The sequence below is a fragment of the Elephantulus edwardii genome, unplaced genomic scaffold (genome assembly GCF_000299155.1).
Source record: "Elephantulus edwardii isolate Elephantulus edwardi_28Jun2011 unplaced genomic scaffold, EleEdw1.0 scaffold00122, whole genome shotgun sequence".
NCBI lineage: Eukaryota > Metazoa > Chordata > Mammalia > Macroscelidea > Macroscelididae > Elephantulus > Elephantulus edwardii.
Window position 1 is genome coordinate 2,869,084 of NW_006399872.1, and position 14,319 is coordinate 2,883,402.

At 36.3% G+C, this 14,319-nt stretch overlaps 1 pseudogene; it reads right to left on the bottom strand.

Annotated features, from left to right (window-relative positions):
* The window catches only part of LOC102852810, a 31,937-nt pseudogene that overhangs the window by 13,721 nt on the left and 3,897 nt on the right, over window positions 1-14,319 (bottom strand).

Sequence of the window (14,319 nt, forward strand, 5' to 3'; positions counted from 1 at the left end):
TAAACGGTTCTCTCACTCCTCTGTTTCAGTGCAGTATACATTATTGAACCCATCTTACTCAGTCTCTCACCAACCCCAAGGACAGTCCTATTCTACAACAGTGGCATCATGTAATATTTGTCCTTTTGTGACTGGGATATTTCACTCAGCATAATGTTCTCCAGAGTCAACCATAATGGCAAGGAACTGTACTGCAGACCCAGAGGGGTGCGGTCTGAACTTACCAGCTGCTCTGTAGGAGAAAGAAAATCTTCTGTGCAATTTACTATCTCTGAAATTCACTGGAGAGTCATCTCTGAGTCAAGGTCAACTCGATGGCACATAACAACACAACTTGATCTCTTATGTCCAATCTGCCAACAAACTTAATTTGATTTAGGCATGTTTGAATTGAGGACTCTAAACTAGACCAGTGCTCAAAACCATATGAGATGAAACCTAGTGATTAGTATTTTCTAAAACTTCTCATGTGACTCCAATGGACAGCATAGTTTAGGTACCAGTAGATCACATGCCTTTTGAGAAGTATTCTAGTTTTTAAGAGTATCTATGTTACTAAAGAGCCTTGAAAATCTAATCAAACCCCACTGATTATTTCTTTGTCCCTTAATTTTCAGAGCAATAGCTAGTATAATGATGGCAAAAATTAACTGTGAAATATAAAAAACATTCTCAGTTTAAAGGGAAGTTTAATAAAATGAAAGATTCAATAGATATCTTGAATGTAATAGAGTTGCTACAGAGGACAATATGTTCATAGGAGGTTCCTTCTCTAGTGCTTTTTAAAATACTAATGAGGCAAGAATAGTGAAACTTTGTTTCACATACTTTGGGCATGTTGCCAAGAGGGGACAGTTCTTAGAAAAAGACATAGTGTTCAGAAAGTTAGGGCGTCATCAATAGAGAAGAAGGTCCTCCACAAGATTTGTTGACAGTGTGACTATAACAATGGGTCAGAGCTTAGCATAGGCTGTGATGATGATGTAGGATAGGATAAGTTTCAGGTCTGATATTCATAGGGTTGCTATAAATTACAGTTGACTTGAGGGCACTGAACAACAACAATGAAAAGTAATTTAAGAAGAGATTGGTCTACATCTTAACAACAAATAAACTTTATTATGGTTGATCTCAGCTTTTGATCTGTGTTCACCTTCTAGATTACCTTCTCAAAGAAATGATAAGGGACTTTAATGTTAGCATCACAGACACTTGGAAGAGATGTGCTCTAAGGTGTTAAATTTGATTCTGAACTGTTAATCAATCTAGTTTTCTTTTGGCAGCATCAGTGTAAGTAAAATATTTCACTTATTCCTGAGTAACCACAGTGAGATTCTCTTAGAGATGCTTATTCAGTTACTCATTCACTCATCAGATATTATTAAATTCTAGAAGAGGAGGAAGATACTCAAGAAGATTCTAACATTGAAGTCCCTCATGTCATCTATTTGAGAAGGTAGTCTAGGTGAATACAAAGCAAAAGCTAAGATCAAACATAGTAATGCCACTGTCTATTCAGAAAAATACAAGTATATGACTGCTATTTAAAAGTATTTGAACTGTGTACCATGATTTAATATTGTCAATGTGTAATATGAATTAATATTTAGAATTTAATTATTTTGAGAAAGATATTTTAGTCTCAGTACCTAGACTAACCATATTAGCTTTAAGGTTTATGACTTTGTTCTTAGATTTATGTACTTTTTTGTATTTTTATTTTACATTGGTTTGCATACAAGATTTGTATGCAATTTGTTTCATTCATACACATTGTGCGTCACACATTCCTTCATTCACACTGTATTCCATATGATCATTCCCTTATACATTGTGTTTTATAAAATTAATCAACATTGTTCTATGCCCACTATTATCCAGTCTTTTCAGGTCCCCCTCCAAATCTTTTCTAATTCCCTTCTTTCCCTCCCTCCACCCACCAAACTTTGTGACCCTGTTATTTCCCCTCCCCAACCTCAGTCCCCTTGTCCTGTCCTCTTCTTATTTGGATTTTTATACACATCTTATTAGTTATCCTTCTACTTTTACCATAATGGTCTTGTGAAGTATTTGTCCTTTTGAGGATAAAGATACTCAGTATAATGCTTTGTAGCATCTCCTATGTTATATAGTATTCTTTAAAATTGTTCCTTCTGAGTGATTCATAGCATTCCATTTTGTGAATGTATCACAATTTCCTTCTCTTTTTTTAAAAAATAGATTTTAATGAAAGTTTACAGAGACTTTGGATTTCCATTGTTGCACACTTTCCTCTCTGATTGTTACACAATCCCTCCCTCTCGGTCCACTCTACTCTGCAGTCTTCAGTCTGGACTCCTGTCACGACAAGAATGATTAATTATATATACCCTTTTAAACAGTACTCTCCCTCATCTGTTTCAATGCAGTATACATTGTTTATCCATTCTTTTCTTAGTTTCCTTCTAATCCCAACGTCGGTCCTGCTTTACAACAGTGGGATTATGCAGCATTTGTCCTTTTGTGATAGAGATATTTCACCCAGAATAATGTCCTTCAGGGTCACTCATTTTGTATAATATTTCATGAGTTCTTTGTTTTTCAATGCAGCATAGTATTCCATTGTGTGAATATACCACAGATTCTCTATCCATTCGTTTGTTGATGTACACTTGGGTTGTTCCCAACTCTTTACTATTGTGAACAAAGCCACGATAAACATGAGTGTGCATATATCTGCTTGGGTGGCAGTTACAGTTTCTTTAAGGTATATTCTCAGTAGTGCAATTGCTGGGTCAAATGATAATTCTATTTCTAACTTTTTGAGAAAGTGCCATACTGCCTTCCATAATGGTTGCACCATTTTATACTGTCACCAAAAGTGAATAAAGGTTCCAGTTTCTTCACAACCTCGCTAATGTTTGTTGTTTTCTGTTCTGTTAAATTTTGCTATTCTGACTGGGGTGAGATGATATCTCATAGTTGTTTTAATTTGCATCTCTCTTAGAGGTAGGGATTTTGAACATGTCTTCATGTGCTTGTTAGCCATCTGAATGTCTTCTTTGGTGAAGTGTCTGTTCATATCCTGTGCACACTTTTCAATTGAGTTATTTCCCTTTTTCTTGTTGTAGTGCTCAAGTATTTTATAAATTCTAGATATAAGTTCCTTATCTGACATGTCATTACCAAATATTATTTCCCAGTCTGTAGCTTCCTTTTTACCCTGTTAGATAATTTTTTGGATGTGCATAGGGATTTGATTCTTAGAAGATCCCATTCATCTATTTTACAATCTCCTGATTGTACATTTCTCAGGATGCTTGCAAGACTGTTTATGTTGTGGATTAGGATTTCTAAAGTGTTTCCAAGCTTTTCTCCAATGACATTTATAGTCCTTGGTGTTAGTTCTGGGCATTTGATACACTTTGAGTTGGTTTTTGTGATTGGAGTGACATGTTCATCTTGCTTGAGTTTTCTGCAGATAGTTTTACAATTTTGCCAACACCATTTATTAAAAAGGCTGTCATTTCCCCACTTAACTGATTTCATCTCCTTGTCAAATATCAGTTTACCATAGGTAGATGGCTGATTTCCGGATTCTCAATTCTATTCCATTTATCTATGTGTCTGTCATTGTACCAGTACCATGCTTTCTTGACCACCAAAGCAGTGAAGTAGGATTTGAAATCAGAGAGTGAGATGTCTCCTATCTTGTTTTTCTTTTTAAGGAGTACTTTGCTTATTCTGGCCTTTTTACATTCCAAATTAAATTGGAGATTACCTTTTCCATCTCGTTGAAGAATGGGATTGGTATTTGTATTGAGATTGCATTAAACATGGAGATTGCCTTTGGTAGGGTTGTAATTTTCACAATATTGAGTTTTCCTATCTTCGAGCAAGGGATCGTCTTTCATTTCTCCAGGTCTCTTTTTGTTTCTTGTAGTACTGTTTTGTAATTTTCTTTGAATAGATACTTTGTGATTCTGGTTAACTTTACTCCTATGTATTTACCCCTGTGATTAACTATTGTGAAGGGTATTGTTTTTCTTAGCTTCATTTCTGTATTCTCTTTGTCACTGCAGAGAAATCCAATTGATTTTTGTATGTTGATCTTGTATCCTGCCACTTTGCTGAATTGGTCACCTATGTCCAGTAGTTTTCTTGCTGAATCTTTGGGTTGTCTAAATATACTATCATATCATCTGTATAGAGAGATAATTTTACCTCCTCCTTGCCAATTTGCATACCTCTTATTTCCTTCTCTTATTGCTATCGCTAAATATTGAATAGGAGAGGTGATAGTGGGCATCCTTGCCTAGTTCCTGTTCTCAGGGAACACCTTTAACTTCTCTTCATTGAGAAAAACGTGGGCTCTCAGGTGTGCGTATGTACTTTTACTATGTTGAAGAAGTTCCCCTCTAATCCTGTTTTGTTGGGTGTTTTAATCAGGAAAGGGTGTTGGTTTTTGTCAAAGGCTTTTTCTGCTTCAATTGATAGGATCATGAGGTTCTTTGCTTTGTTAATGTGATGAATTAAATTGATTATTTTTCTTATGTTGAACCATCCTTGCCTATGTGTTTTGAATTTTACTTGGCCATGGTGAATCCCCTCTAACCCTATTTTGTTGACTGTTTTAATAGGAAAAGGTCTTAGATTTTGTTAAAGGCCTTTTCTGCATCAGTTTATAGGATCATGTGATTCTTGTTCTTTGCTTTGTTAATGTGATGAATTACACTGATAGTTTTTCTTATGTTGAACCATCCTTGCATTTCTGTTATGAATTTCACTTGGTCATGGAGAATTATTATTATTTTTATTTATTTATTGTTGGATTCTTGATATCCTCCCACAGCTCATTTGGTCTATGCTCATTTGTGCTCAAAGCCTCAAATATGTTACTGAGATGGTTTTGAAATTTGAGTGGGATAGACTTAAGGTAACATTTTGCTTCCTGTGGATTTGATTTAATTTTCTTCAACTTCAGCTTGAACTTAGGTATGAGTAGTTGGTGGTCTATCTCACAATCAGTACCTGGCTTGGTTTTCACAGCTGATATTGAGCTTCTCCTGCCCTTCTTTTCACTAATGTAATTGATTTGATTCCTATGCATACCATCAGGTGAAATCCATGTGTATAGCCTGTATTTATTTCTTGTAAAAGGTATTTGCAATGAATAAACAATTGATTGTACAGAATTCTATCATTCTATCTCCAGCCTCATTTCTATCACTGAGTCCATGCTTTCCGGCTACTGATCCTTCTTCCCTGTTCTCAACTTTTGTGTTCCAGTCACCCATTATTATCAATGCATCTTGATTGCATGGTGAATCGATTTCTGACTGCAAAATTGGTAAAAATCTTTCATTTCCTCTTCTTTGGCTCTAGTTGTTGGTGCATATATTTGAATTATAGTGGTGTTCACTGGACTTCATGGTATGCATATGGATATTATCCTGTCACTCACCACATTGTATTTCATGATGGATTTAGATATGACTTTTAAAATTATGAAACCAACCTCATTTTTTTCTCACCTTTTCATCCCCAGCATAGTAGATCATATGATCATCTGATTCAATATGTCCCATGCCAAACCATCTCACTTTTCCAATACCTAGTATGTCAACATTTATGCATTCTATTTCTTTCTTAACAATGTCCAATTTTCCTACATTCATGCTTCTTACATTCCACGTTCCAATCACTAGTATCTGCTTACAAAAGTTCCTCCTTCTTTGTGTTTCCATATCTGAGAGAAGGTCAAGGATTACAGCCTTCAATACTGATTGAAGCTCAATATCAAGAAAACAAAGATTCTCAGCAGTGGGCCAATTGGCAGCATCAGTATGGATGGGGAAGAGATTGAGATATTTAACAGTTTTAATTTGCTTGGCTCCATAGTCAACACTCTTAGTACCAGCAGCCAGGAAATCAAGAGATGAATTGCATTGGGAAAGTCAGTTGTCAGAGCCCTCTCGAGATTACTGAAGAGCAACAACATCAGGCTGGAGACTAAGGCTATAGTCTTTGCAATTGCCTGCTATGTATTGGAGAGCTGAACAGTGAATAGGAGAATTGATACCTTTGAGCTGTGTTGCTGAAGAAGAGTGTTGAATATACCATGGACTTCTAGAAGAACAAGCAGGTTTGTCCTGGAGAGGATGAAGCTGGTCTGCTCCTTGGAGGCAATGATTCTGAATCTTCATCTTTCATCCTTCAGATATGTGGCAAGGAGGGACCAGTCCTTGGAGAGGGACATCATGTTTGGGAGAGTGGAGGATCAGCATAGGAGAGGAAGACCCTTTATGAGATGGATCGATTCAGTGATTGGGGTAGTGGAAGTATGTGTGTCGGAGGCAATGAGTTTGGCACAGGATAGAGCACAGTTTAGGTCTCTTGTACATAGGATAGCTAGGAGTCACAAGCAACTCGATGTTACATAACAACAAACATTGTTGGATTCTATTGGCCAGGATTTTAGTCAGGATTTTTTCATCTATATTAATAATAGATATTGGCCTATAACTTTCTATCTTGGTGGCGTCTTTACCTGGCTTTGGTATCAAGGATATGTTTGCTTCATAAAATGAGTCTGGGAGAATTCCATCTTTTTCTGTTTTCTAAAATAGTTTCTGTAGACTCGGTGACAATTCTTTTCTGAATGTTTGATTAAATCAACTTGTAAAACCATCTGGTCCAGGGCCTTTTTGGGCTGGAAGTTATTACCTTTTCAATTTCTTCTTTTGTAATGAGTCTTTTCAGGTGTTCAATTTTGGTTGTGTCAGTTTAGATTGTGAATTTCCAAGTGTTTGTTCATTTCCTCTATGTTTTCATATTTGAGTATAGTTTTTCATAATATTCCATTGTTAGCCTTCCATTTTTAGCCTTTTTATTTTAGCTGGTTCTGTTTTGACATTTCCTGCTTCATCTTTTATTTGGATTGTTTGTGTCTTTTCTTATGTTAATTTTGCTAGTGGTTTGTCGATTTTATTGACATTTTTAAAGAACCAACTCCTGGTTTTGTCGATGGTTTCAACTCTTTTTCTGTTTTCTATTTCATTTATTCCTGCTCTAATTTTTATAATGTCAGGTTTATTAGAGGGTGTCGCATTTTTTCACTGTTCTTTTTCAATTTAATGGAGATGTTGGGTTAGAGCGTCAATGGTCGTTTTTTCCTGCCTTCTGATATGTTTGCTTATTGTTGTAACTTGTCCTCTGATTACTGCTTTGGCTGTTTCTCAGAGGTTTTAGTACGTGGTGTTTAATTGTCATTTGTTTCAAGAAACTTTTTAATTTAATTTTTTATTTCTTCTAGTACCCGCTCATGTTCATGCAATGTGTTGTTCAGCTTCCAAATGTATGTTTTTTTCTTCTTTATCCTCTTCTTACTAATTTCTAATTTTGAAGCATTATGGTCTGAGAAGATGTTTTGTATTATTTCTATGTTTTTTAATTTATTGATGCTTACCTTGTCACCTAAAATGTGATATATTCTGGAGAACATTCCATGCACATTGGAGAAGAAGGTATACTGTGCTTTTTTGTGTGTGCATTGGTCTGTAAATATCCGTGAGGTTGAGTTGGTTTATTGTGTGGTTTAATTCTTCAGCCTCTTTGCTGAGTTTCTTTCTGGTAGTTCTATCTTTTCTTGAGAGTGGTGTTTTGAAGTCTCCAAGTACTATAGTAGTGTTGTCTATTTCTTTTTTCAGTTTTGTTAATATTGGTTTTAAATATTTTGCAGGTCTTTCATTTGGTGCATAGATATTTATTATTGATATTTGCTCTTGTTCTATTGACCCTTTAACATTATGTAGTTACCTTCCTTGTCCTTTGTGATGGTTTTTGCATTGACATTTATTTTATCAGAGATTAATATCACTACCCCTGCTTTTTTTCTGGTTGCCATTTGCTTAGTTTATTTTCCCCATCTTTTTATTTTTAGTCTTTCATTATCTTAATTTTTCAGGTGTGTCTCTTGTATACAACATGTTGATGGAATTTTTTAATCCAATCTGCTACTCTTTTTCTCATCAATGATACATTCAAACCATTCTGTGTGATTATTGAGAGGCAAGGTTTTATTGCTATCATTTTGTTGAGTTCTTTTTGGTGTTGTTGCTAGTTAAGTTTGGTCCATGCTAATTTTTGTGGTACCTCTGTAGGAAGGACGTCTCTCAGTGTTACCTGCAATGCTGTCTTGTTTTTACAAACTCCCTTAGGTTCTGTTTTTTCTGTGAATATCTTGGACTCTACTTCATATTTGATGGATAGTTTTGCAGGGTACAATATTCTTGGTTTACAGTTGTGTTATTTGAGTGTTTGATATATGTCATTCCACTGTTTTCTCGTTTGCATAGTTTCTGCTGAGAATTCAGCGTTTAATCTTATGTGCCCTCCCTTATAGGTACTCTTTGTTTCTCCCTTGCTGCTTTCATAATTCTCTCCTTATCTTTCATTCTGGCAAATTTGACTATGATATGCCTCGGTGTTTTTCCTTTGGGTTATATTCTGTATGGTGTTCTTTAGCTTCTTTAATATATATTCTCTCTTTTTTCATTCTCATTATGCCTGGGAAGTTTTCCTCTAGTAATTCTTCTACAATTTTTTTGGTGCTTTTACTTGCTTCTTCCTCTTCCGGTCCTCTGATGATTCATATGTTATTTCTCTTGATGGTGTCACACATTATTCTTAGTTGTTTTTCCTTTTTCTTTTTCCTTCTTTTTTGACTCTTCTTTTTGATCTAAGAGATCAGTGGTGACAGTTCTATATTTTATTTCACTTGTTCTGTGTTTCATCTTTTCAACTCTGTTTATGTGTCCCTCCACCAAATTGACAACATCTGAAACATTGGACCTCATATTCAGGATCATGGTTTCTTGTTTTTCTAGAGCGTTTAATGCCTCGTTTGTTTTATCTACATTGTTTGGATTTTTTTTTAAGATCCTCCTTGTTTTTGCTTTCAGTGTCCTGTAATTCTTCAAGTTTGTTTTTCATCCATTGAAAATATTCAATGATTATTCTTTTAAATTCTGTGTTGGAAAGTTCCATCAGACTTTCTGGCTTCAGGAAACCCATCTATACTTGGTCATCTTTAGGAGGTGACATCTTACTTTGTGCTTGTGTATGGTGTGAGGGAGCCTGCTTCTTACATGACATTGGGTTGGTAGAGTTTTTCATACTTGAGGAGATGATTGGTTCATGATCTGAATTCACTGCTCTAGAAAAGCATGGGCAGCTACCCTCCCACTGTGTTTCTCTCTGAACTTCTGAATGAAGGGAAGGTTCAGTTCAGGGTCTTTGAGAGCAGCCTCTTGTGGCTAAGTCAGATCAAGGTGCTCCGGATTAAAAGCAAGTTAGTTGACTGAACTTGACTGGGTGCAGAGCAGAATGAGTGCTGTGTGGGCACAGGGGCAGGGCAGGCACATACGAGGACCTCACTCAAATTCCAGGTGTCTGGCTCTTGCCCACCAGCTCTCGCCCAGCTGGGCTCTGGGTCTGGTGGGGTTCTGGGTCTGGAAAGGCTTAAGCAAACTCAGCCAAATTCCCACTGTCCTGCTTGCTCCTGGTGAGTGGGTCCCACAGCAGCTTGGCTGGAAGCTCCAACTGGGGTTCGACTGGCAGCTTCCACCATGATCCATAGCTCACCGCTCCTGTGGCTTCCAAACTAATTACTTTAATAATAGGTCTCACTCAAAGTGTATCAGGGTCTAACCAGAGGAGCCCTGAGATAAAGGTCAGAGTTAAAGGTTTCTGCTCTTTTTGCCAAACAATGGAAGGAAAAGCTTATTGTTGTACTGCAGTCAGAGCTTGAACTAATTGAGGAATTGTGTTTTGGGATTACTGGGATAAACCCGGGGCTTACATTGAGTAATATTATTTCTCTCCCCCACTCTCCAACTTACTTTCTTAATAAACAATACTCTTTGAAACTAAAAAAAAAAATAATAGGTCTCACTCAAATTCCTACTGTCCTGGTTGCTCTCTGTGTTGCGGTGCCACTCTTTACAGTATCACAATTTCTTAATCCATTTGTTTGTTGATAGATATTTGGGCTCTTTCCATGTTCTAGCTATTGTGAATAACTCTGTGATGAACATCAGTGTACTAATCTCCATTTGTGCCTCAGTACTATTTTTCTTAGGGCACATTTCTAGCAGTGGAATAGCTGGGCCATATGGAATTTCAATGTTCGGCTTTCTGAAAAAATATCAAACTCCCAACAACAGTCTATGAGAGTTCCAACCTTTCTGCATCTTCTCCAACATTTATTGCTTGCTGTCCTGTTGAACTTTGCTACTACTACTGTAGTGCAATATAATACAAATTGTAGCTTATGATCTTTAGGATAGAGGCATGTAGTGTAATATACATGTATATTTTCTTGGCAGGGGAAGGAGATGTTGCAGTAAAATCCTCAAATGGAGAAAAATAAATGCTCCATTGATGCTTTTTATTGGTTTCCTCCAAGGAGGCCACAAAGTGCCCAAGCTGGTGGCAATTGAAGTGGAGGTGTATCAAGTAAAGTTTTGGAGTTTCCTGTTGATCCTAATTCTAGGAATACAGAATCCATGGACCAAATGCTTATCAAAAGTAAACTTTTCATTTCAATGATTTTTTTGCCACCCTGGAACCTACTGTGCCTAATACATGAAGGTACACTTTATATGCAGAACAAAAGACTTGCTGCACTTAAATAATCCCCAAAAGATGGAATTGAGAAAAAGAATTACTGCTAAACAAATGATATGGAGCTCTGGTGGCCCAGTGGCAGGAAGCTAAGTATCAATAGTTTTCTTATCAATAATAAAACTTTAAAAGACTTACAATCATTGCTGTCCACTTGAACAAACTCATAAGTGACCCTGCACTTGGTGTTTGAGACTACAATTGTATGAGAAGAGTTTACCCTAAGAAACCTGAGTTACCACTCACAAAGTCTTCTAAAGAACCACTAGTGCATTTAAATCACCAAAGAGACACAAGCTTTGGGTTAGCATAAAAACTCTCTATACCATCAGAGCTAAGCAGGCGATTTCTAAGGACTTACTTTCAATACCTTCTAGTATCCATTTTTCTGTCTATGATGGATATTTCAAATTCTATATGCCATTATAGTAATGGTGAGAAAGATATTTCTAAAATATCTCAGGAATTATGCCCAATACTTTGAGAAATTATTGCTTTTTTTTTGTTCTTGATAATATGAGCACAATTACTGATTTTTTTTTGTTGTTATTCTTACTTTGGCAACTTGGACAGCTGACCCGAAGCCTGTAGAAAATGCACAGCCAATGAGGCAGACTTTCTCCAGAGGTGCAGCATCATCAACCTTGACCACTGAGATCTCATTCACCACGGTGTACTCAGAGAAGGAACCAATGGTAAAGCAGTGGTGAATAGACTTTCCTCTGCAGGTGAACCTGGTTGTGCCATCCTGCAAATCCCCTTGATTCACAGTCGTTCTGCACAATGCAACAGAGACAAACAAGGCATGAACTTGGAGCATAACAGTTGGTGTTGATGATAGCAGACCAACAGTGTAACAGATGTACAAGGACATTATCAGAAACCTACTTATATTTTGAGCAGATATTGCCTTCTGGGTGTTTACAAACTGTGCATTTTCCACAATGGGGAGAAAAGAATGGAATGACTTTATCACCTGGATGGAGACAAAACGATTTCATGTTAATAGTGGTAAGGGATTGCACTAACAATGCAAATGTACATGGTTTGAATCCACCAGTTTCTCTGCAGGAGAAAAATGGGCAATCTCATTCTTCTCCCATGTGATTTACTATCTGTAAAAAAACCTGCTGGAGAGTCAGCTGTGTGTCAGTTTTGACTTGACAGTATACAACTACAACAAGAACAACAACAACACTTAATAGTGCAAGTATTTAAAATTCAGTCATATATGTTAAGTGGTATGAATTTTTGCCAAATAAAAGGAAGGATCAGTTTCTGAGAAAGGACATCATACTTGGAAAAAGGGCAGTGAAGAAGAGGAAGACCACCAATGGTCTAGATTGACACAGATTCCAACAACGGGCTTGAGCACAAAAGAGATTGTGAGAATGGACAGGATCAGGTAAGGCTTCCATCTTTTGTACACAGGGTTGATAAGAGTCAGAATCAGCTCAATGGGATCTAACAACACAAAAACAACAGCAATCTTTGCCAAGCCTACCAGGAAATAGGGTTTCATAACCACAATACTATTGCCGATGAACATTATTTTCGCTTTGTGTTTATGTGGTTTGACGATCCCCAAATAATAAATGCAATATGTCCTTCTCCTGTGCCTGGATTTTGATAACGTCAGCTCCCTGAACATTGGTTGTTGTTGTTGTTGATTGCCATAGAGTCAAGCATGACTCATAGTGACCCAATGAACCGGAAACCTTTCTACAACTATTGTCATTTATCTAAGTTCATAGAGGTTCCAGAGGCATGGAACCTGCTTTCAACATCTATTAGTTGATAAATAATTGTTAGAGGAGAAAACACATGAGTGTCTGAAAACGTACATGCCTACGGGCATGAAGAAAAAAGAAAAAAAACAAGGAGAGAGAAAATAAACTTAGTGCTGCTGATGGGATCCTCCTGCAAAATTTTTCATCTTTCACTGCCTCGATTTCTGCATCAAGTACAGACAGTTCCTTGTGGACCTGAACTAAGACATTCCCGGAGTGCACATTCTGCACCTGGTTTAATTGTAGTCACCCCTTAGCCAACACTCTCCACAATGCCTCCTGCTTCATGGCCTGGGATCACGGGAAGAAGGATTGGCAGTTTTCCACTAATCACATGCTCATCAGAGTGACAGATTCCTGTTGGCACTATCTACAAGACAAAAGGATAATAATAAAATTAATATTTTAGCCCTCAGGTGGACTTAATGTTCTGATTTCTCTGATACTGAGCTTCTAAAGAGTTTTGCTAAATGCAAGCATTCTGTTTAGCTCTGAGATTAACTAAGCACAAATTCTTTCTTTATAATTTGTTCAATCCTTGCTCTCGAAACATGGAAATCTTAAAAAATATGGGGGGAAATTAATACTTCTTATTGAAGCAGAAATTGACGATAATATCCAAGGAAATAACCACTTAAATTCTATTATAAAATAGACTTTTGAATCTTGATTTGTATTTTCCCCCTCCCCCTCATACAAACACATATATTCATTTCACTAGAATTATATGGTACATAGTCTGGCTAAGTCTTAAATTTGGTAATTCATGACATTCATATAATTTTTTTGTAACATATGTGAATTCATCATCTGGATTATTTTCTTTGTATACAAAGCTCCTCTTAATGAATTTTTAGGTATGTCCATTGTTTATTACTCTCTGAAATTTTTAAACTAAAATTTAAAGAATAAAAAAATAATGCCTCACCTTAATGCGAATTTCATTGGCTTTTGGGGGGTGCAACCTCTACCTCCTCAATGGAAAGGGGTTTTGGTAGCTCCCACAGCACAGCTGCTTTGCATTTTATAACCTGGAAAATTGAACAGAATTTGCCCCACTCTTGAAGACCATGTCTTTTCACTTATTAAATGTAACCAAATATCAGGGACAATGGAAATGAACATTTTTCATATTAAAGATTTTTAAAAAATGTGTAAAATAGTCATGTAAGAAAATAAACAGACTTAACTATATTAAAATATTGAGATAAAATGGAATAACTTCTTTAGTTCATTCTTACTGTATCTTTTTCTTTAAGAACATTTATACCTAATATTTCTTAATGTTGTTCTGAAATCAATAGTTTAAATGCAAATCTTGGCTTGTGGACAAAGTTCTCCGTTATCATGATTTAGTTGACAGAAGAATTTATGTCTTTTTACAGGAAACTTTGTCATCTTGCTCAATGCATTGGTTAGATAGAAATTAACTGATTTATGGTACCCCTTCTCTCCCTGTTTAGGCAAATTACTTTTCTCTGTGTGCCTGACATCCTCTTTCTTTGTATTTCTTTTCTCTTCTATGAGCTTTTTGCTCCTTTACATATTTGAACCACAGTTTTAGCTGTTTTGTTTTGTTACTCAATTATATCTGAGCCTTCCAGATTAAATTTGAGTCAAAATATACAGTATTTAAAGCTTGAGAATGAAAATTGAACTGTATAACCACAATAACATAGTGGTAAAACTTTTTTTTACCAAAAGCAAAAAAACAACAACAACCAAAACCCAAACAAAACAACCCAGTAACATTATTAATTACAGTGACTAGACTTCGATTTCATACCACCTGAATTTCAGAATCATCTCAGGAACAGGTTTGAGGCCTTGAACACTAATGAGCGAAGACCAGATGAGTTGTGGG